Source organism: Phascolarctos cinereus, unplaced genomic scaffold (genome assembly GCF_003287225.1).
Source record: "Phascolarctos cinereus isolate Bilbo 61053 unplaced genomic scaffold, phaCin_HiC Scaffold_9;HRSCAF=440, whole genome shotgun sequence".
Classification (NCBI taxonomy): domain Eukaryota; kingdom Metazoa; phylum Chordata; class Mammalia; order Diprotodontia; family Phascolarctidae; genus Phascolarctos; species Phascolarctos cinereus.
In genome coordinates, this window is record NW_027556402.1 from 73,754,859 (window position 1) to 73,779,220 (window position 24,362).

The following is a 24,362-nucleotide window of genomic DNA, read 5'->3' on the forward strand; positions in this document are numbered from 1 at the left end:
TAATTAAGTTTCAAATGAATGTCTTACTCTTAAGTTAAAAATCTACAGATTTATGGAACATAAAGTATAATTTAATGCTTAAGGAATATATCATTAAAAGGGCAATTTTGGTTGTTCTTGCCATTTATTTAATCTTCTTCATAAGAATTCAGTAACTATTAAAACTGTAAAAATCTTAGAAATAGTTCTGAGGACTTGAAAATTTCCACAAAGCAGTTACAGGTTTTTAAATACTTTAAATAGATTTTTTTTTATGAAGGAAGTGGCAAAATATGGGGAAATGTTGGGGAATGGACAATTTTCTTTTTTTGATTAGAATATCTTATGTTTTCTTTCCTCTTTGTTTTATTTAAAATTTCATCCTGGTGATTCTAACTATCTGGATATTATTAATCTATATGTGAATTTTGCGATACCTTTTTTTGCACCCAAAACAGTAAGATCTGACTTAAAACTATGTGAATAATTGTGTTTTTCCCTCAGAATATTTGTTACTCTATAGAAAATTTTTTAATGATAATGCACTTTATGCAGCCTCATTTCTGCTGCAATTCTCTTCTATATTTCATTTTTACATACTAAGGATGATACTATCATTATGATAATCAACTCTAGCAATTGTGAATTCTCTTTTCAAACCTCTAAGTAGTTTTCTCTGTTTTCTCAGTAATTTTCTCACCATTAACTAATTAATTCATTAATCCATTGAGTACTCAGTAACAAACAACTTTGTCACAGGTTCCTTAAAAAAAAATACAAGATCTTGGAAGACTCAAAAGTATTATTAAACAAATGGGTCATAAAACAATGTGTGCATGGAAGCAAGTTTTAAATGTCAGCTTTTGTTAAGAAGTGGTGTTATCAAGGACATGTATAAAATGGAGGGGAGAAAAAGAAAAAAAGATGGATCAAAAAAAGAGACAAATAAAGGATCTCTCTGTTTTTTAAATCAAACTATTTATTTTTAAATCAAACCATTAGGAAAATATGACATAGCCTTGAAACGCAGAAAAAGAAGTCTATATGAATTGCATTCAGTAAGAAGTTGTTATAAAGTCAAGATCTTTACCAACACGATGACTGGTGCTAACTTGTTGCTCAAAGCTGCCTACTGTACTCTTGGGTAGAAAAAAGCTCTCCCTTGCAACCTGCTTAGAAGTTAAAGTTGGCTCCCTTTTCCTGTCCTAAGAGGGTCCTCTCAACAAATTGTTTCTGTTGAAGTGGGCAAATGAGCAGGACCAGCCTCAAGAATCACATCTTTTTCTGCTTTGGGGAAAACTAACTTTCCCCAAACCAGTCATCTACCATTCCATTAAGCAAAAGGCTTTAGATTGTTCTGCAAGAAGTGAGCAGAACCAAGAGAACGTTGTACACAAAACAGCAATTTTGTGCAATGACTGATATTGATCAACTTAACCCTTCCCAGCAATACAAGGATCTAAAATATCTCCAGAGACCTTGTGATGGAAAATGTTATCCACATCCAAAGAAAGAACCAGGGAAGTTGAATTGCTATCTTTTCTTCTCTTCTCTTGAGTTTTGTTTCCTCATTCTGATGGTTCCTCCTATTGGTTTTAATTTTTACTTACAACATCACTAATCTTAAAATATGTTTAATAGGAAGGTAAATGTATAGCCTATATCAGATTGTGCACTTTTTTGGGGTGGTGTGGAGGAAGGGGGAGAAAAATTTTAAACTCAAAAACATATGGAAGTGATTGTTGATAAATCAAAATAAATTAATAAAATTTAAAAAAAGATTGTTCTGCAGGCAAAAACAGGCCTTCTTTGGCCTTAACTCAAAACCATTTCATGTTAGTCTCAAAAAACCACTTTAACTGAAGTGTTGCCACTTTAGTACCTTCCAGAAAGGCAAAAAAAAAAAAAAAGTAACCCAAACAACAGTCCTAGAAGAGCCTATGTGAAGGAACTTGAGCTTCACATGCCTGGTGGGACATTTCCCTTTTATGATCTTGCTTGGTGTCCCAGCTAAAAGCTGGCATGGGCTTTGTCTTCATCAAAGGAAAGATCACCTAGGAGCCGCTAAGAACTCTAATCCAAACAACCGTCTTTTCCCAGACTCCCCTCAATTCCAAAATCTTGTGCTGGGGACAAAAGCACAACTGTATTTCTCTTTTCCAATCAATAGTGAACTCATGGCTGCTGCTTTCTGGTCTATGGGAAACGGCTCAATCAGCTGGAGGTGAAGTTGGCACCAAACAAATATGGACTAACTACCTTAGGGATTCACACCAGATGGGATATAGGTTGGGGAGAAGAACTGCTAAAAGCTATAAACCCAAAGGTTATTCTAGCCTCTAGGATTTGAATACCTCTGAACCAGCTGAAAGCTGTTAAGGGCTCCAACAGATAGAACAGAGGAGTCATCTTCTCTGAAGAGATGGGCCTGCATACTATTAGCCTTCCAATGCTACCTCCAATCCAGATCTGAGCACCAGTTTCTTCCATTTCTTCACCTATGGGCTAAAACATTTAATGGAACCAACAGAGTCCAGAGGCAAATGTGAAATTCCCATAAAGGTATTCTTAAACTTGCGACCAGCCTCAATTTCTTCATCCTTAAATTTTCACTGAAAGGTAAAAATTTCCATACATTTTTACAAGTAGACCCATTCTCCCACCCCAGATGACTACTAACAATGACTCTATTTTGCCATAGGTGCCAGGGAATACTTCATTTTCTTGGTCGTGGTGAGGATAAGGTGCATATGGTCATCAATACATTTAGTCACACGGAACTCTAGCTGCCTCTTCAACTGCTGCTCCTTGTTCCCAGAGCTCATCAATTCTTTGGCTTTGTCATTGCAGTGGATAGTGCATTGAGTCAGGTGGTCCTGGAATTTCTCCAGTTCACTGGTCACAAGGGCCAGGGCCTGGGCCTGGGCCAAGGAAGCATGGTAGTGTTCAGTGCACTGATAATCCTGCTGCATGGAGGCCTGGGTATCTTCACAGCAGTTGGCACTTATGGATATTCTCTTTCTCCAGCTCTTTCGCCACTGTGTCCACTGCCTCTTGTACCCTCAGCTACTATGACTCCAGCCCCATGCCCTGTTCTACTCAGCTGAGCACTCTACCCTGGTATCCACATGGAGCCCCCAAGCGATCTCTTAATAAGAGATGGATAGCACAAGTGGTATTCCAATAAGCATGCTAGTGATCTGCCTACCTCGTCTTTTTGCCTTTCTGAGAAGATAAGTGATTCATTATGGGTCCAGAATGAAACATTGTCTGAAATAGCCAACATGTTGATTTATTTTATTTGACTGTACCTTTTTTTTCTTTAAACAAGGAATTTTTCAATGGGGTGTGTGTGTGTGTGTGTGTGTGTGTGTGTGTGTGTGTGGTGGAGAAGTGTCATTGGTTAGCTAATGCAAAATATTTTTAAAAACTCGATAAAATATTTACTTTATTGTTTTAAAGTGAAAGAAATCATTAATCATTAAAAACCAACAAGATTTCATAAAGCTCAAATCATACCTGATACTAGCAACACCCTTGTTACAGAATGCAATTTTATCGGTGATTGAGATAAGACTGATAGATTACTGGAATAAAGAAAAATAAGAAAAATAGGGGAACAAAAAGGAAAAGAAAATGAATGAGGAAAATGAAGCTGGTGAGAGATAAAGAAGGTGAAAAGGGAGAAGGGAAAAGACAATGAAAGTAAAAAAAAAGAAAAGGAGGAATCAGGAGGAAAAACAATGAAAGAAGGAAGAACCAAGGTACTTGTACTTATTACCTTCATCCATTGGTTCAATTTGACATCTGAATTCAATCTCAAGGCCTGAAGTCTCTATTTTTTTTCCTTGCTATTCCTGTTTACACTTATTAAGTTTATAGAACCCTCACAAAGCAACACTGATTGCCAATGTTGAGTGGAGGGCCGAGAGACCAATTAGGGTAATGAAAGAGGATAATATACAGTAGGGACCCTGTGTGCATTGATAAGGTTATGGTAGCTGTGAAAGCCTGGCAGGAACCCTGAAGTGAATTGGGCTCTGGCAATACCACTGATTATTTTGACAATCCAGTCAATGTAATATAGTTCCTCCTAAGTTCAAAGATGTAGATGGAATTTCATAGGATTTCAGGCTATAGATACTCAGACCTGTCCTGATGGTTAATTTAACATGGAGTAAAATGGAATGAGTAATAACCCTTCATGCTTCATTACCACAAGCAGGTAAGATTCACTGAAACTAATCAAAAATTCTTATGTTCCATTTGCAAGAAATGGGGACAAAACATAAGTCCCCATGAAGTGGACTAAAGATATGAATCATTATTCACCATTATTTCATCAAAACAACACTTGAAATATCTAGGAGGAAGAGTTTCACACAGATTTTGTCTGTGGTTTTGGTTTTGCTTGCCATACCCTCAAGTTATAAGTTTCACAACAAGGTGTTGTAGATCAATGGAGGCATTATAAGAAATAGCTTCATCAAAAACCTAGAAAAAAAGTATTTAAGAGGAGCAACTTAAGCATGAAGACAGAAATGTCAAAGAACCTGAAATCATTCAAAATCTTCACATCACAAAATCTAGAATTTCTACACCCAATAATGATGCAAATAACATAAATGGCCAGTGTTCCAAATAATTTTGAGGAGAATATGGTTTCATAGATTGGAATTTCAAAAATCATTTCTTGAGCTCAATAGCACTAATCAAACCAGTAGTCCAACTACACCAAAATAAAGAATTGTTTTTAATTGTGTTTGTTATAGCATCATAATTGAACATATCCTTCCACATTGTTTGGAAGAAAATATAAAAACCTGGACACAATGGTATATGTTTCAGTTATTGTCATGATAAGGAACATAGAAAGAAAGATAAAGTTATCTAAGCATATTCCTAAAAATTACCATCATCAAAATTGAAAATAATTTGACATTTTCATGGTGCATTTCAGTCCAAAGCACTTTACATATTGTGTTTCATTTGCTCTTCATGAAAAGCTCATGAGATAGGGATTGGAAAATCCTCATTTTACAAAAAAAGAAACAGGCTAAGAAAGGTGACCTGATGAGTTCATACATCTTGTAGGGTCAAAGGTATTCTTTCATTTAGATGGTGATAGTGAATGCTATAGAAAAATAAGAAGAGAAGGCAAAAGAAGGCAAAGGAAAGGAAAAGGGAAGAAGAAATGCCTACCTCGTGCCAACCTCTGTACTAAGTTGCTGTTGAGTCATTTCAGTTGTGACCCCATTTGGATTTTTCTTAGCAAAGACACTGGAGTGATTTGCCATTTCTTTCTCCAGCTCATTCTACAGATGAGGAAACTGAGGCAAACAGGGTGAAGTGACTTGCTCAGGATCATACAGCTAGTAAGTGTCTGAAGCTTGATTTGAACTCAGGAAGATGAGTCTTCTTGACTGCAGGGCTGGCACTCTATCCACTGCACCAACCAGCTGCTCTACTGTGTTAAGTGCTTTACAAGTATTATCTCATTTACTCCTCACAACAACCCTATGAGGTAGGTGCTATTGTTTACTTTTTACAATCATTGTTCATTTTTTTTTACAATTAAAGAAACTGAGGTAGACAAAGGTTAAATGATTTGCCTAGTGTCACACAGTAAGGAAATGGTAGAGGCCGGATTTGAATTCAAGTCTTCTTGACTCCAGACCCAGTGCTTTCTCCACTGCACCACCTAGAATTGTAGACTAAGGAATGACAAGATTATTTGGTAATTAGTAATCTTGAAGAGATCATTTTCATTGGAGTGAAGGTGGAAAAAGCCAAATAACAGTACTGGAAAGTGTGACAGTGGAATAGAGGCAATGAATGAGGACTATTTGGAGAAGTTTGGAGGTAAATGGAAAACATCATTGTAATTCTTGGGGGTAGCAAGTGCAAGTGAAGCCATTTTGCTTGGGGTTTTATTTTAAACAAGATTAGCACTTTATTGGTGGAATATTGGTAGAGACAGACAGAAAGAGAAAAACAGAGATAGAGTAATAAAAGATGCAAGGCAGGACAGTGAATACAATGAATTCCTATGGAATGCTAGAGAAAAGATGGGCTTAAGATCTCATATTGTAAAGTGGAAAGAAAGGGGAAGGAGGTGGGTCAAGCATAAAGGTATGTAAAAGTATGGGCATGAATACAATACAATGTACTGGAGACATCACAAACTGGAGAATAGTGGAAATGAGGGAATTGTTTATACAATTACAAGGATCCTGACAGCCTATCTAAGAGGAGGGAGGAAAATTTAATAGGAGTAAGAGAGATGTTTGGAAAAACTGAGGTGAATTATATGTTAAAGAAAACAAAGTATTGTTGCCTGATCAGAAATCAGCTGAAGTTTGTTTTTTATGAATTTGTAATTGACTTGGAGGCAGCTCTGGGCCTGGAGTCAGAAAGACATGAGTTCAAATTTGGCCTCAGACACATACTAGCTGCGTGATCCTGGGCATTTAACCTCTGTCTTAATCCACTGGAGAAGAAAATGGCAAATTATTATCTTTGCCAAGAAAACCCTATGGGCAGTATTGGCTTGCTGGTCCATGGGGCCGCAAAGAGCTGGACACTACTGAGTGACTGAACAGCAAAAAGTTAACTTGTAAAGCAACATTTTGTAAGGTACAAAACCAAACAAAAACACAACTTTTCATGCTTCGGTTTGTTTCTGTTTTCTAGATGTAGAATGATTTTTTTCTGTTGATTTCGCTTTGTTTTGTTTTTGTCTACTTCACAGATATCTACTTCTATCTTTGAGTGTCTGTACATGCTGTGTCTTTATTGGGACAGCCCTTCCACCTGTACTCCAGCAAAATCTGAACACAGGCTACCATTAAACATAAACTGTGTGCCTAAAATAAGGACTCCTAAAAAAAGAATTTCCATTTTTGGTGTTCTAATCTGCAAACCAGGGCCCAGGGCTCTCAAAATATCAAATATGCCTATGTTGGTCTATAATGGTCTAAACTATAATGGTCTAAAATAACATTAAATTTAGCATCATGTAAGTTTCTTTTGATGCCAGATTGCTCTTCCATCCATCCTTCCTTCCTTCCTTCCTTCCTTCCTTCCTTCCTTCCTTCCTTTCCTTCTTTCTTTCTTCCTTCCTTTCTTTCTTCCTTTCTTTCTTTCTTTCCTTTTCTTCTTTCTTTTCTTTCTTTCTTTCTTTCTTTCTTTCTTTCTTTCTTTCTTTCTTTCTTTCTTTCTTTCTTTCTTCTTTCTTTCTTTCTTTCTTTCTTTCTTTCTTTCTTTCTTTCAATATTTCTTGGGACAAGTAATTGTATTTCATCTTTTTCTTCAAACTGTGCCTAGGAAATACCCCTCATTTTTATTTAATTCTAAGAATTTTTAATAAGACATACATAACATTAATATTTAAATTAACTTATACAATTTTTCTTTTATAGTATTTGTTTAGTTTTATAACTCAACTCAAGCTCAATACATTAGCATTTCAGGGAGAGAGGCTGAGTTAAGAACTCTTGTTTCTCAGTGTAAATGGAGTTCATTTAGACTCATGTTCCATGGAAAAATGTCCCCAAAGACACTAAAGAAAGTATCAGAAACGAGGCCTTTGATGGGGAAGGCATAATGAAAAGAGGCATTATGAATAGGACACAGAATTATTACTTACAATGGATGATTTTCTGCATTCAAATTCGCTTTGCACTAGATTGATCTAAACTATTGTTAGGAGGGAATAAATGAGTCCAAATGTACATTCTTTACAACCTCTGGTGAGAAATATATTGCAAGACAAAATATAAACAAATATCCTTAAAGACTGTATGTACATTCAGGGTTTATTATATTTTCCTCCCTAAGATCTATGCCTGTGGCATTTGCCTCCAGTGAAACTGGTGGTTATTTGTATTGGTAATGCCTTTTTCATTCTATAGCAACTGTAAAATTATTTGTGCATCAAAAGTAACTGGAAACAAGCTTCATTTAGCAGCAGCGTGCTCTTTTGGTGTGGCCTGATGACTATCAAGAGGAAGAGTTCCAGTTTGCAAATAAGACTTGGAATTTTAAAGAACAAATAAAGTTGAAAAGGAGTTATCTTCAGATGAATGAGTCTTGTGACTTAAGTGGTATGGAGAACTAGCAGTGTTGAAAATTCTTCTACACCAATCTAAATTTGCAATTCACACATAAATTATAGACTTATATCAAGGTTCTTCAACCTGGGGTCATTTTTTTTTTTGTGGTTTAATATTTTGATAACTACATTTGAATATAACTATTTTCTTTTGAAATCCTGTGTATTTTATTTTAGGCATTAAAAAGCTTTTTTTTTTTTTTTCCTGAGGAGGATGTGGGATTCACCAGACTGCTACAAAGTCTATTACGCAAAATGAGGTTAAGAACCTCTACTCGTGCTAAGTTGTTAAGTAACTTTCCCAAGATCTCAAAGCTAGGAAGTTTCAGAGGCAAGACTTGAACTCAGGATCTTATAGCACCAAAGTTACATTACTTCTCTGTAAATTGAAAAATAATTTCTTAAGTTTCTAGTATGTGCATGGCACTGTGCTAGATGATGGGGACAGGAAAACAAATATGGGGGGACAGCTAAGTGACACAGTGGAGAGAGCAACCTAGAGTCAGGAAGGCCTAAGTTCAAATCCAGCCTCTGACACTTACTAGATGTGTGACCCCGGGCAAATTACTTAAGCCCTATTGCCTCCCCCCCTCCAAAAAAAAAAAGACAAATATGAAACAATCCTGCCCTCAAGGGGCTTTAATTCTACCAGAATCTATTGTATGGTGAGGATAATTATAACAATGACAAAATTTATGACAACTAAACTTCTAGGCCATACTTTATCCTCTTATTAATTCATCTTTTTTGTTAGTGAACTTGAAATCTGAGCAAAATACCTATTCATCTTTTTTTTAAAAAAATTACCAGGTTGTATTTTATGCACTGAGGACATAGAGGGTCAGTGAGATAGTAGCTTGGCTAAACGAGAATACTGGTCTACAAGAGCTTGCCAATTGAAGGCATAAAGTCCATCAAAATCCATCACTTGTTCTTTTCCAGTGTTCTGAGGTTTGTTTTGTTTTTCTTTTTCAGTTGTTTTCAGTCATGTCCAAGTCTTCATGACCCCATTTTGGGATTTCTTGGCAGAGATATTGGAGCCATTTCCTTCTGCAGCTCATTTTACAGATGAGGAACTAAGGAAAACAGGGTTAAGTGACTTGCCCAGGGTCATACAATTAGTATGCTTCTGAGGCCAGATTTGAACCAAGGAAAAAGAGTCTTCTTGATGCTGGGCCAGGCACCACCTAGCTGCTCTTTTGAGGTTTAGTTCAGTCTTGATCCTATGTTTTATTATCATTTGTTTTTTTCCCAAAATATTCATATTATACTTTCTCTACATTCTGGATTTCTGGGAAACTGAAAATTATTAGTTTGGCACCAAGATTGGGGCTGAATGTCAAGAGTCCAAATATATTGAGAGATATTCTTGCTCTTCTCCCAGAATCAGGTTGCTACATCAGGGATCCTCATGTATGTTTTCCTCCATTCTTAGGAGCTTGTGATTTGTGCCCCAGTTACATATAACTATTTGACATTATTTAAATTTTAAAAAAAGGATCCTTATTCAAAAATATTGCAAGAAGAAATATGTGAATATTCTTTATTAACTTGTGGGTCACATTCCCCCTAAACTTCTTGCTCTGTGGGACAATAGGCCCAAAACTTGGTTCAGTTTCTACATAGCATTGCCCCTACCAAGCTCATGTCTAGGTATAGTATTACTGCTTGATAAACATTTCCACTGGGCTAAAGTCTCAAGGGTCACTTTGGAAGGCTACTTCTTATCCTAGACTCTGGAAGGCCAAAACATCAGAATGACTTCCTAAGTCATTTCAAACACAACAGGTCTCAAGCCTTGAATCCCCTCCCCTAGATCTAAAAATAACAAATGAAAAATAATAGAAGACCTTTTTCTCAAACCACATGACTTCAGAGAGTAGAATGCCCTAAATTCTTCCTTTACTATATAATCTCTCATCAGACACTATGAGTGAAACACTCACCAAGATTCCCTAAAAGCAACTCAGGGAAAGAGACTATAGTAGGAGCTGATAGACCTTTCTGGTTGCTTTCACGGCCTATCAAAAAAACTCTGAACCAGCTATAGAATGTCTATGTGTGTTCCACACTCTCCCCTACTCACTTCCCTGAAACATCATCACACCTCTCCAAGAGGCAAACTCCCAGCATCCTCCACATATTTCATCTGAGGCATTTTGTCAAAATACCAGATGCCCTTTACATAAGGCAGTATTAAATTGGATTACTAGGGCTTTAAATTCACTTTGGCATCAGGTGATAGACAAATAGGTACAGAGATAGATGGATGGAGAGAGATATAGATTGTTATCCACATAGATATCCCTATATCATATCTATATCTGTCTTTCCCTCAATATTGATATATCAATACATCACTGCCAATATATCTGTTTATATCTATATAAACATATAGATACTGATATAAATATCTATAGATATACAGAGACATAGATTTAGATCTAGATTTATCTCTATTATCTATATATTATATGTCTAGATTAGATTTAGATCTAACACACAAAGGTTAAGATGCCAGTTGGAGACTCAAAAAAGAATTCTTTATACTAGGTGCAGGCTAAAGTGACTTCTAACTCCTAAGAAAAAAGGTATACAGCAAATGGCAAGGCCTAAACATCCTTGGCCTGCATTAGCTGGTCATATCTCTATGCCTGAGGTTCTCAGAGTGTAGTAATAAGGCAAATGATAAGCATAGTGGACCAGAATATTAACACAAGGATGAACTGACCTTATGTAGTCATAGATGGATTGGCATTACATATGACCAATAAGGCAAAAGTAAGGCCTATTAGTCCTCCATCTAAAATCGATGTGAAAAACATTCCAAAAAAGAAGTGATCAATCCTATCATAATTAGAAATTGGGGAATACAGACAGTTAGACTGCTGTGAGGATGGAGATGAGCATTCAGACAGGAATGAGAATAGGGAAGTGATTGTCAAAGTGATTGTAGGGAAAGAGCTTCTTCTTCCTGGCTCTTGTTCCAACTAGGCTGAACTGATTGGAATTGAGCCAGACAAGCAGGATAGAGTGAAGTAAGACACCTTCCTTCCACCATCCCCCTGACTTCACCTTGCTTCTTGCTAGACCAACCAATCTGTTTATATTTCTGGTAGAAATGAAGTCACATGTAGATATTCACATGCAAACACTGGCATTATCATAATCTTTCCCACTGAATATTTAAGCATACCTCATTTTGTTTATGCATGATTTAGTGTGTATTATACTATAATGTATGCTATTAGAGAACAAAGTACTACTAATAATATTAATAGTAATGGTTACAATAATAATGATCTCATATCACAGAAGATAAAGAGTTGAGCTCAGAATCGCAAATACTTCAGTTCAAGTTCCACTTCTGACACATACTGGTTTGGTGAGAATGGACAAGTCCTTTAAACTCTCAGTGTCCCCAGAGAACTCACTAAGATTGTATAAGACTATGTAAGGACTGAGAAAAGTTCCATTAGTAATGTGAATTAACACACAAAGAGTTTCTTATTGCAATGAAATCCCAAGTCTAATGACAGCAAAATAATAACAACATGCTTTTATAAAATATATTAAGGTTCACAATCCTGCAAAGTACATAGCATGTATTATATGATTCCAAGTTTATAGATGGGAAAACTGAAGGAGAAAGCACAAGTGGCTTCTCTAGAGTCATATAGATAATAAATGTCAATCTTGACTTGAACTCAAGTCCTTCAACTCTAAGGATAACTCTCTTGGTACCATTCCATTCTGCTTCTCAACTGCTACACACACACACACAACACACACACACACAACACACATACACATCAACACACATTATTTATGCTAATTTCAGAGTGATGACACAGGAGCTAAGCATAATTATGCTGTTCAAAGAAAGGCAATGATGGCAAGATTATAGTCAATCATTATTCCTTTGTATTTAAAAATTAACAATTTCCACTTAAGTCCTGTTGTGATGCTACACCATGCCAGCTAGGTGACCTAGGGTACAAACTTTGGCAGAGAGGATAGGATTCCATTATAGGCACTAACTAGGCACAATGGATTGATGGCTGTGCCTGGAGTCAAGAAGATTTGATTTTATTTCCAGCTTCAGATGCTACCCAGGTGATCCTAGCAAATCATTTAATTTCCCTCAGCCTCAGTTTCCTCATCTGTAAAAGTAAGGATAATAGTAGTGCCTACCTGCTGCAGCTGTTGTGAGGACTGAATGAGATTATGTATGTAAAGTGCTCTGCAAATCTTAAAGCATTATATAAATGCAGCTGTTATTATTAATACTGTCCTACTACCAACACAAATAAAGTCAAATAGAATAATATGCTGGTAGACCACTAGGTGTGTGTGTTTTCCTAGATGCAGTAATCAATCCATGAAGACTAATTCATGGAAGGTGTACATGACTGAAATCACTGTTTGGGTATTTATTATCAAGATGTTAACATTCTGATACATGAAGGAAACAGAATGCTTCACTGCACCTTGGACAAAAAGGAAGAGAGCATTCACAGTTCTAATTACAGTAGCTTTCAGATTTCTGAGTAAGCTTGAGGCTTAACCTGTGGAATTTTTTGCTATCTCAGGACTGCAATTTAGCTAGCTTTATTTTACTGTGACAAAAACATCGTCTTGAAGAGATCTAATATCTTTACTGCTCTAAAGTAGTCATCTCCAAGTTGTCCATATACTGTCATATATGTATATATGTGTGTGTGTATTTCTGTCTATTTTTAAAATTAAATTATTAAAAGGTACTTGAAATCACTCAAAACAAAACAAAAATCTATCACTTTCTATATGAGATCACTGAGGTCTCCTAATCTGTTCAAGTGGCTTATACAACTGTCTAGTGTCAATTTCTTTCTCTCTTCAAGATTTAATGTGTGCTCCTCTTCTACCATGGTAACCTTTTCTCCTATTGATTTCTGGAACTAGAATTCATATAATTAAAGCTGCCTCTTATGCAAAAAAAAAAAAAGTCATTTCAACAAAAAGAATCTTTCCCCCCCCCCGTTACTTGAGAGAAAAAAAATCATAGATTTTCTAGACAATCAGTGTGAGTACAAACAGCACCAGCACTGATCTCACAGAGGCAAGATTCAATCTCATTTTGTAACATCTGTCCTCATTTATTTTTATTAACCAGAGAAAAGCTGGCACTATATAAGATTAGTGACTACATAACCTTCAGTGGAAAGGACTTATGGTTGCATATGGATCTGTTATCCCAAAAGTTTGAGGATTGCTTTTACCTCTGAAGACCACAGTCCAAGTTGGGCAAGATGGCACAACACAAAAATCCCTCCTGCATGGGAAGGCTGAGGTTAGTGGATCAGTTGAGCTTGGATTGGCCAGGTATCAGCAATGTGTGACACCAATATAGTGAAACATTGAAGTGGGTAGGGACATCAGCTGCATAAGCAAGGACAAATTGGTCCATGTCTAAAACAGGGCAGACCAACTCTTCCATGCTAATTATCATTAAGAGTGGAACTAGTGAGTGGTAAAAACAATCAACCAATCAAACAATTAATAAATGCCATAAAAACATAGAATGTATTTTCTGCTTTTATGCAATTGTCTGGATAAACAAATTATTTGAAAGCAAACAAAATAAACCATTGAAAAATACTTCAAATCACTCAAAAAAAGACTTTACTTTCCATATGAGATCACTGAAGTCTCTAAACTTGTTCAAGTGGCTTCTACAACTTTTTAGCATAAGTTTCTCTCTTCCTTCAAGAGTTAATGTGCACTGCTTTCCTGTCTTTTGTTTCACTCATTCTTGCTACATGGCCAGGTCAACCCTTTTGGGATTTTCTTGGCAAAGATATTGGAGTTGTTTTCCATTTCGTTCTCCAGCTCATTTTATGGTTGAGGAACTGAAATATGGTTAGTGTCTTGCGCAGGTTCATATAGCTAGTAAGTGTCTGACGCCAGATTTGAGCTCATGAAATTGATTCTTACTGACTTAAACCCTGGCGCTCTATTCACTGCACCACTTAGTGACCCTTCATATGTATGTACACACACTATATGGAGAGAGATATATAGATATAGATATACTTGCTGATGATTTGTATGTCACTTCTTGAACTCAGGACATCATTAGTAATATGCTGGAATCTACTTATACCTGCCACAAAACATTCCATTGTCTTTTGGATGAACTAAAACTCTGGTTTTTCTGTGACCTAGGGCTCCTATGAATTTACTTTTATGGAGTCAGTAGGAAAATAACTATTTATATTGTATTTGCTAATGGTGGAAGAAACAAACAGAAATTTAAAATTTTATTGTGATAATTTCCCTATATACAGGTATGTGAACTCAAAAATCACAGCACCAACAAGAAAAAGAAATGATCCTTCCATCTGGCAAACTCTTGTTCTGTAACTATCAGTGGTAAAGAAACCCAATTTGGAATTTTGTCCCAGTGAATATAATTGAAACTACTAGGTCTTTCTTTCATGTTTTAATCCTATAGATGAACTGAAAGATAGAGTGTTGATTGAATGAATTGTAAGGCCTTCTAAAGATTTTTGAGGGTTTTATATACATTCAGTCTTTGTCATGAGCATATAAAAGTCCTTGCCTTTGAATGATATCATTTACTTGTTAACTTAAAAATTATTAAAATGCCATTTCTTAGCCATTCACCTCATACAAAAGTGGCTAGAAAATATAAGAATATTTCTTGAAAAATATTATAACTATCATAAGGAGTAAAGCTTCAAAACACTATCAAAAAGGGTAATTCATACCAAATAACTCTGATGTGTTACCTCAAACTTATTAAATTGGCAGAAGTAAGACTTAAATAGTAAGCACCAAAGGAAGATCACTTGAGGACTTATCTAGCTGCTAAGTCATAGACAGGGTATGTAGGTATACTGGTGGAGGAAATTCCTACCTAGAGAGTTACCCATGCTGACAAAATCACAGATGCTTCCCATATTCACACATTCACATACTGAGCAAAATACCTTTTAACTTCTTTCAGTAAAACTTCTTCCCATCTGGGGAGCAATATTATTTCACAACATGGATTTAAGGTGTGATTTGTGTCAAGTGCCTCCTAATTCTTGATTGTCTATTATAAATAAGGCAAACTTCTATAATTTTATGTAGTTTAGCATAAATGAATACTGAATACAGGGAAAGCCAGGTTGGAAATGGCGAGATTGTTTAATTCATATTTTAGTCATATCACAAACTTAATAAACTTTAAACATTACTGTATGTGAGATCCAATAACCTCTGGTGTTTGGGGGGAAAGAAAGAAAAGAAGGAAGGAAGGAAGGAAGGAAGGAAGGAAGGAAGAAGAAAAGAGGAAGGAAGAAGAAGAAGAAAGGAAGGAAAGGAAGGAAAGAAGGAAGGAAGGAAGAAGGGAAGGAGAAGGAAGGAAGGAAGGAAGGAAGGAAGGAAGGAAAAAAAAAAGGAGGAAGAGGAAGGAGAAGGAAGGAAGAAGAAGGAAGGAAGGAAGGAAGGAAGAGGAAGGAAAGGAAGGAAGGAAGGAAGGAAAGAGAAAGAAAGGAAGAAGAAGAGAAGGAGAGAAGGGAAAAAAAGGAAGAAGAGAAAGGAGAAAGAGGAAGAAAGAAAAAAGAAAGAAAAAAAAGAAAGAAAGAAGAAAGAAAAGAAAGAAAGAAAGAAAGAAGAAGAAAGAAAGAAGAGAAGAAAGAAGAAGAAAGAAGAAAGAAAGAAAGAAGAGAAAGAGAGAAGAGAGAAAGAAAAAGAAAGAGAAAAGAAAGAAAGAGAAGAGAGAAAGAAAGAAAGAGAGAGAGAAGAGAGAGAGAGAAAGAAAAAGAAAGAAAGAAAGAAAGAAAGAAAGAAGAAGAAAGAAAGAAGGAAAGAAGAAGAAGAAGGAAGGAAGGAAGGAAGGAAGGAAGGAAGGAAGGAAGAAAAAGAAAGTCTACTTTATGGTGAGGCAAAAAATTAAAAATAAAGACATTTCTAGAATCCAGTAGAATACATATGGATACACATTTGTGTATTTCCTGTCAAGGGACAGAGCAATGTTGAGTAATTTAGAAAAATATTTTATGTGTTTAAACAGAAAAAAAAAAGAAATAAAAAGATAGAAAAAATTAATTTGGAGGTTTGAATCAGATTTCTTTTCCAAAAGCAGATTCAAATATATCTGTACTCTTATAAAGCTGCCCACTACAACATTTCTCATTTTCACAGCATTCGAAGGCCACAGATGTCAAATTTACCTACAATCTCAGAAAATATTTGCAAAGAATTGGGGATAAAGTAAGAGTACACTGTGTGAAGATCCTTTCATGAGATGTTTTTGCTCAAGTCACTGGGATAGCAAGGCATCTCGATCACTGCTCATTGGAGGCCATTCAATAATTGCTCCATTTCAGTAGTCTTGGTTTCTATTCTTAGTTCTTTTATTAAGGTTTATTGGAAGTTGTCTAGTTCTATCACACTGGCTTTCCCAATACGATGCCAAACAAATAGCCCTTAGTGCTTGTTCTGTTGTTATTCCTTTGTTCTTTTTACTGATTCAGAGCACAAAATGTCTGAGATTACCTTCAGTCCATGTCAAAACGATCAGGTAATTTGGAGAGGAAAAACAATCATCCAGCCAGATGACAAATTCAGATTGATAGAAATCATAGACCTATAGAAACTCAATCAGAAGTAATTTTTTTTTTTAATTTTAGAGTAAAGCAGACCAAGTCTCTATTGTTATTTGGTTTTTTGGGGGAAAAAAGTACTTAAACCTCCTCGTTAGCCTCTAGTTTCTTCAACTAAAAAATTCTGAATTAATATCAACCTTCAGCCTGGGACACAGAAATGTTAAAATGATATTAAAAGTGTGAAGCTCAAGTACCATGCTTGAAAAAAATAATAGCATGCTAGGTTTGTTTAGCACAGGAATTATTAACCTAATGTTTACAAACTGTTTTTCTTTCTTTTTTAATTGACAAAAGTATTTCAATGGAATTGTGTTCCTTTGTAATCTTTTGTATTTTATGTTATGCATTTACAAACATTATTCTGAGAATTTGGGTTTCACCACACTGACTGAGTCACTGACATAGAAACACAAACACACACACACACACACACACACACACATACACGTCAAAAATTCTTGGTTTAGCAATGATGTGCTAAATAATTTTTTAAGGTACTTCATATTTGAATCAATTCATTGCCAAATTTGTTATCAACAGGTTGTGTTCAGGCATATTTCATCTATGAAAACTACTAATTAGTCATATAGTTACCTGGGCAAATTACATTGTTATTTCCTTAAAAAAAAATAAATAGCAAAAAATAAAATTGAAAAAGATGTAAGACTGAAATCTTTGTTTAACTGAAACGTGTTGCCTTAATTGTTTTTATTTTTTTTTCCTTTTGATTCATTTTCCTTCTATAGACTCCTTAATACACACTAACTGAGGGGACCAGAGAGGACTATGAATTTGTGAAAGGGTAGTTGAATGAAAGAATATATTCTAACAAAAACTAGCAAATTAATACATTTAACAAATTAGTCTTGCCGCATTTACAATAACCCAAATTTATGGACAATTTGCCAAGTTAAAGTCTTTTGAGATCTACTTAATGACTAGATATGAATAATTTGAAATCACATGATTCTCTTTTTGTAAAAGTACCTTGATGAAGTGGTTGAAAACATTTAGTTTCCTTAAGTGAATTAAGCATCCCCTTTTCTCCCAAAAAGGGGCAGCTAGGCAGAGCACTAGATAGAGCTCAGAATTAAGATGAATCATCATCATGAGTTCAAATCTGGCCTCAGACATTTATTAGCCATGTGATCCTCAGCAAGCCACTTAACTCTGTTTGCCTCAGTTTCCTCATCTCCAAAATGTACTGAAGAAGAAAATGACAAACCACTTCAGTTTCTTTGACCAAAAAAAAAAGGGGGGGTCATGGAAAGTTGGACATGACTGTTAAATAACTGAACATCATATCATTTCTTCCAAATCTTGGGTTTTTTTTTATTTTTATGCAATGGAAAATTCCATTTCAACAAGATAAAATGATCACAAATGTCATAGTAGTGGAAACTGAATAAATGGGTTTTCATGAAACTTTTTTTTCTACATATATTTTCAAATTGTTGGAGTTTAGCATTCGTTAGTAGAGAGTATGGAAAGAAAAACTACTTTTAGGTAGCTTAAGTTTAAAAATACAACTTTTGAGAGGGGATAGCAGTTCACCAAATTGGACATATCTTGCAGGACAGTTGATGCTGTGGACCTTGAAGGCTTAGCAGTGACTGGATAGAGATTTGAAAATTATTAGCCTGCAGTAGATGAACACCCCCAGCAAGACCTGAGTCTTAAAGAAGTTCTTAAAGCCAATAAGAAGAGTAAGGAGACAGAGGAGACCAAGGAAAAGTAATCAAAGAAGAAAGAGAAAAGTTTGTGTAGTAGCATGGCAAAAACAAGAGGGTTTCAAAAAAAAGAGAGGCTGATAAATTCTATCAAATGCTACAGTGAAATAAAAGAGAATGAATTCAAGGAAGAAGCCATTGAATTTGTCAAGAAGGTCATTAACGACTTTCAAAGGAATAATTTTGGTAGATGGATACCAGATTTCAAAGTCTATGCAAGTTAATGAATAGTGAACATACAAACATAATAGGTTTTGTAATCAGTAAAAACTGAGTTCGTGTTATTCCTCCAACACTTACATGATGTATAACTTTGGGCAAGTTACTTAAACTCTCAATCTCATTTTGCTCACCTATAAAATGGGGACAACAGCAGTACCTATCTCTTAAGGTTTTTGTGAAGCTCAAAGGAGAATCCGTATATAGGGCTTTGTAAACTTTAAAGCTGTATATACATTTTATGTGCAATTATTGTTGTTGTTACTATTGTTTTATCATACTCATCTTACCTAATTGATATAAAAAGGAAAAAAAAACAGGTTTAAAAATTTTATTTGTCATAGTGAAGCCTATAAACCCCTTTCATAAGAATATTTATAAATGAATAAAGTAAAATAATACAATCACAAAATAAACCAATCATATTAAAATCACTTTTATCAATTTTTTTTCTATTAATTCACAGATTCCAAGTTAAGATGCCCTTACCTAGAGGGTATATGTGGCATAAAATGAAGTATCTTTTTGCATACTTTTGGGGGCATATATTAAGCTTAATCATGAGGACTTTGATATGTTATATTCTGTTGGCTGGAGATTATTTAGAGTTTGAATACTGTGAGACTTTGCAAGTGTGTATAAAATCAAGTCTACTAGACTTTTGCAACCCCTTTTATTGTCTTTTTTGTATAAAATAAAGCCATTCATTGGCATTTCTCAAAGTTGGGAAAAAAAAAAGAATGAAATATTACATTAGAATTAAACAAAATAAGGAACATTAAAACACAATAGATATCGGTTGCCAAGAATGGTAGTGAGAACTGTTGTGGAGAGGGAAAATGTGAACCAAATCTGAAGTCAGCTAAGCAGGTGAAAAAATTGACGGTGGTGGTGATAACCTTAAGGGTGCTCTGCTAAGGAAGGAAGGTAATGAGATATCTGGGCAAGTAGTAGATAAAAGGAGAAAAGTGATTTCTAAAGAAACAATTTCCACTTCCCAATTTTGTCTGAGGCTGACTGTAAAGGCAGATGACTGAGATACCAAACTGAAAACATTTTTTTTTCATAACAATTCAATTCATAACAATTCATATTGGGATTTGTACCATGCCAGGATAAATATTGTACTATTCCCTTCTCTCTCTGCTTCCATCATATCTGGGGTGGGGATGAGCTAGCTATAGCAAAGGACTAATATGTCATATTATATCATATCACATATCATATATCATATCATATCGTAACATAACAATATAATACACATTTCTTTTAGAGATCAAAACCAAGGTAATAATGTGTCCTTTTATCATTGAGAATCAGAACTTTGCTGTTTTATATCCACCCATGTCAAATCACATCAGGAGCACCATGTTCAGTCTTTATGGTCACACGTTAAGAAGGTCAGAGATTAGCTAACGTACCTGGAAGAGGATAAACAAAATTAGGAAGGGACAATTTTGTCAGTATAACATCTTTGGCAATTAGGTGCAATCTTTGGATCTTTTCAAGAAGTAACATTGTTAAATACATCAGATAAAAATCCTAGGATTACCAAAAAAAAAACCCTAAAGGTTAATAAAAAAATACTTCTCTCCCCTCCATCAAAGGTTGTGTGCCCCATGAAATCTATCCATGGTCTCTATTCCTGCACTACAGTGTAAGAAGCCCTGAAAAGTGCATGACACCCCCTGTGGAATTACACTTGTTTGCTTGACACTAAAGATCAGATAGAACCAGGCTTTAAAGATGCAAGTTATAGACAATTAGGCTTTATGTAAAGAAAATCTTCCTAAAACTATTTGGGAGGAACCATGTTCCTGTTCACTACACGTCTTCAAACAAATGTTGGATGACCATTGGTTGAGGATATGGTATTAGGGTTTCTTTTTCCTTTTGTGGTTGGAGTTAATGGTTTCTGAGGTCCCTTCCAACTCCAAGATTCAGGGATTCTGAAACTTCTAGGTCCAATTATAGAAGAATCATCATTGTTGCAATGCTACTATTCTACCTGCCTTTTCCAAATTGTGTGCTTTCATCCCACCCTCTGCACAGAAGAGGTCCTGAAAAATGTTGCCTGGTACCTCTAGGTACGTACTGAGTTCCATTTCCCCTTAGGGCTATAAAATTTAAACAAAAATAGGAAGGATGCCCAAATAGAATGGCAGCACATCTGTACATTGGCAGGTGGCAATTTATGCCATCAAAAAAGATTTTCCTTTGTCAATTATGTACCACTTCAAAAGCCTACTTTCCTAAGGTATAGAGCAGAAGGAGAATCAATGACTCTTTAATTCTATGATAATTCTAATTCTTTTTAGAAAATATTTTGCATTTCCTTTCAAGTCTAGGAATTGTGTTAATAGTTATAATTTTTGTTCAGTTGATTTCTCATCACCCAATTAAATTCAGCTGGGCCTGTTGCCTTATAAATCACCAGGGCTGTGATTATCTTATGATAAGCAGATACCCTGTTTTGCTTTCTTGCTTAATTGGTAATGTACATAAGAAATGTTTGTGTTGGTTCTGTAAGATTAACATCTAATTTACAGAACAACAAAAATACTTTGAATTTGCATTTGTGCCAATATTAAAATATCTCTTCATCCCAAATGGTACTTGAAAACATTGATTTCTTAGAGATATGTCTGAAAGAAAATAATTGGGTATGATATTGTCTGCTTGCATGTCAGTGAAAGAAAGCAAGATGAGTGTTAGTAATGCTGGCTTTTAGAGAGGTGTAGGGAATTAGATTTAATTGTATCACAAGCTGAGTGTCACTCCCAAACAATAAAACTATGAACTTTTCCTTGAGTGGCTGTGAACAGAGAGAGTAAATTTTCTTCGAAGTAGCAGTGGCAAATTCTTTTGAATACATGATTTACACTCTGACAGTTTGAAAAGAGGATTTGGTTTTAAATGAGTTTTCAAAATAGAAAATTTTAAGTGATAATAGCTATAGAAAACTCAGTCTAAATTTTAGGTGGTAGAAATATCAGGTTCATTAACACTTTCCTAGAACCTAATGGGAGATAGACATACACGTTTGGTATACACTATGCCAATAGATGTATATTACACATGCATGAACATAAATATAAAGGATATGTGTGCTGTGTGATATTGCCACACAAACAGTGTTGCTTCATTTATACTACACATAGAATACATATAATATTTACTTCTAAAATATTAACATTCGATTTACCAGAAAACAAAAAAGTATTTTAAAATTCATGCAAACATTAAAGTAAATTTGTGTGAATGTATATTATTTTCATAATCAAATCTATAAGGCTTCTGTTTATGGCCAATATCCTTGTGGTAATAAGGTCAATTTTTTAGAGAATATGAACACAATTTAGTGCTACCTAGACTTGAGGAAGATATTTGTTGAAATGGTTAAATGCATCCTTCCCTCTGCTCCATCAGTTAGAAATTGCTGGTACCCATTTTTATTGTCTGTAACAGTTTGATGTCTGTTTAGGGAACAAGGGTCAAACTAAACAGATCAAATGTAGTCTTTGCCCTTTATTGTGCCTGACAGATTTTCATTGATGGACAAATGGATCAGCAGTATTTTAATAGACTTGTTGGTCCACCTCTGTTCCATGCATGCTTTCATTTTTCTTTATTTTCCAGCATCCAGATGAATGAAATAACTTGTCCTCTAAAAGCACTGACATCTTTGTTAATGAAAAATATCTTGTCTAAGAAAGGCTTTTAAATAAAATAGAGACTATTTTTTTTGATCTACATCAATTCAATTCAATAATACAAGAGACATATTATTCTTCATGATATGTGATATATTCTTCTAGGCTCTGTGGATACAAGGGCATGGGAAATATGAAGATTTAAAAAACAAAAGAGTCCCTTCTCTCAAGAGAGTTACATCCCACTGGGGATACAATATGTAAACAGATCAGTAAATACAAGATATCTTGAGGAGGAATAAAGCATTTATATCCAGAGTAATCATGCAGTAAATGAATGCGAAAGCAGCTTTGACAGCATAAAACCCTATTCAAGTGAAGTTTTATTATAATTATTATGTTATAGTACTCACCATATTTATGAAAATAGAAAAATGAACACAACTCAACTTTTTGCCACTTGTACTTCTACCTAAAGTTTGTACTGGATATATTAAAAGGTAACTCAAGTCCGGGTCTAGTAATAATGAAGGACAAGGTACCAGTATACTCCTCCTTATCACCATGTTTGTTGATGCACCTTGACATTAGCTCCTGAGAGGTCTGGACTTGGAGTTAGGAAAACTTGGGGGCAAATATTGCATTAGATGTTTACTGATGGTCCAGTCATTTAACTTTTCTGAGTATTAGGCTTCTCTATAAAACGAGGTCCTTTCAAGACCTACATCTACAAATTTATGGCCTTCAAAAGTATCTACCAGCTCTAATTTTATAATTCTAAGACTCTTATTGTTCTAGGAATTCATTAGAATCTGAAAATTCCTCTTCTTCTCTATAGGAGTCTTAGATCTCAAATTCCTCCACTGGGGGTCTTGAAGAAGTACTTCAACATTGTACTTCTCCAGGGGTTCCATATCTGGACCCAGGAGATTCTGATGGGAATGAAGGGGAGGAAAGAAGCAAGATTCTCTCCTCCACCCCAGAGACCCAAGACAGGCCTCCGTGCATATTGCCTCTCTTAATCAGTATCTTTCATCTGTGGTCTTCCTTATGCCATTATTCTTTTTTTTTTTTAGGCAGTTGGAGTTAAGTGACTTGTCCAGGGTCACACAGCCAGTAAGTGTCCAGTGTTTGGTCTGAGGTTGCATTTGAACTCAGGCCCTTCTGACTTCAGGGCCGGTGCTCTTTCCACCAAGCCACCTAGCTGCCCTGATTGTGTCATTATTCTTATTGTTCATTTTGGGGATATATACACACATATGAGATTTTATATACACTTATATATAAGTAATGATATACATACATGTATATAAGTGGGATATCTATATGTGCTATATACATATACATATGCATATATGTATGTGTATGAGATAAATCAACTACAAAATATATTATATATACTTGTGATATGTGTCTACAATCAGGGCTTGGCAACCTGTGGCCTCAGGGTCACATGAGTCCCTCTAGTGCATCCTCAAGTGCAGCCCTTTGACTGAATCCAAACTTCACAGACAAATCCCCTTAATAAAAGAACTTGTTCTGTAAAACTTGTATTCAGTATAAAGGCTGCACTTAAGTACCTAAAAGGCCTCCTGTGGCCTTGAAGCCACAGGTTCCTCACCGCGGCATACATAGGCATGTGTACACATGCGTATAAACACATGCTTGCATGAATGCATGCATAGGCACACACGCACTAACATACCTTACGTTTAATTCAATATGCACCTAGTAAACAAAATATTCAAAATATTGTGCTAGATCATAGAAATGAACAGACTTTTTTTTTGACAAATTATTGTCAAGATGCTTTCATTCTTGCATAGTCTACCTTGAGGGCTACCCCACTCCTTCTTTCCCCTTCCTATCTATACATATTCTTAAGAAAGTAGATAATAGTAGTAGGAGATGTGAGACTGAGTAACATGAACAGTCATTTATATTCCTTCACACAGGGACAGAGAATACATTTGGGGTAGAGGGGAAAAAAAGCATTATTAAGATTATC

At 35.4% G+C, this 24,362-nt stretch overlaps 1 long non-coding RNA gene and 1 pseudogene across 2 annotated transcripts in view; both read right to left on the minus strand.

The window, feature by feature from the left end:
- Window positions 1–24,362, minus strand: part of LOC110216045 (uncharacterized) — an 89,874-nt gene that overhangs the window by 53,555 nt on the left and 11,957 nt on the right. Inside the window, exon 3 of one of the 2 annotated variants that reach the window (XR_002326674.2) lies at window positions 19,818–20,122. The exons of the other annotated variant lie outside the window; for it this stretch is intronic. This is a non-coding gene — a long non-coding RNA (uncharacterized LOC110216045). Of the gene's footprint in view, window positions 1–19,817; window positions 20,123–24,362 lie in introns of those variants that run through there. 2 annotated transcript variants of the gene reach the window in all.
- LOC110216041 (protein FAM136A pseudogene) lies at window positions 2,667–3,265 on the minus strand (annotated as a pseudogene).